Below are 400 nucleotides of genomic sequence, written 5' to 3' on the forward strand. Positions count from 1 at the left end.
AAGAGAGAGGAGGACTGCTGGGCTGTGTCTCAAAAGTTAGTGTACTCACTGCGGCTGCCTAGGCAGGGCGCTATTCAGACCTGCGTTTTTTTTTTCACTGAGCGTAAACATATTTTCTTTTTGAGTCTAAAAAACAAGATTTGAGCATTTTTTTTATTACATTTTTTTCATGTGCACTAATGGACATCAAGACTGAAGCACCAAAAAAATGTGTCATATTTTAATCATACAGTATGAGCTCAAACACAGTATGTGAACTATAGCACTGAAGATTTGGAAATAACCATGAAAATGAAAAACTGAATGACAGTTCACAACAATGAAGTACGGAAGAGGATTAGGGCCAAAAAAAAAAATAAAACCATCTCGAGATTAAAGTTGTTACATTTCGAGAAAAAAA

Source organism: Megalobrama amblycephala, linkage group LG16 (genome assembly GCF_018812025.1).
Source record: "Megalobrama amblycephala isolate DHTTF-2021 linkage group LG16, ASM1881202v1, whole genome shotgun sequence".
Classification (NCBI taxonomy): Eukaryota; Metazoa; Chordata; class Actinopteri; order Cypriniformes; family Xenocyprididae; genus Megalobrama; species Megalobrama amblycephala.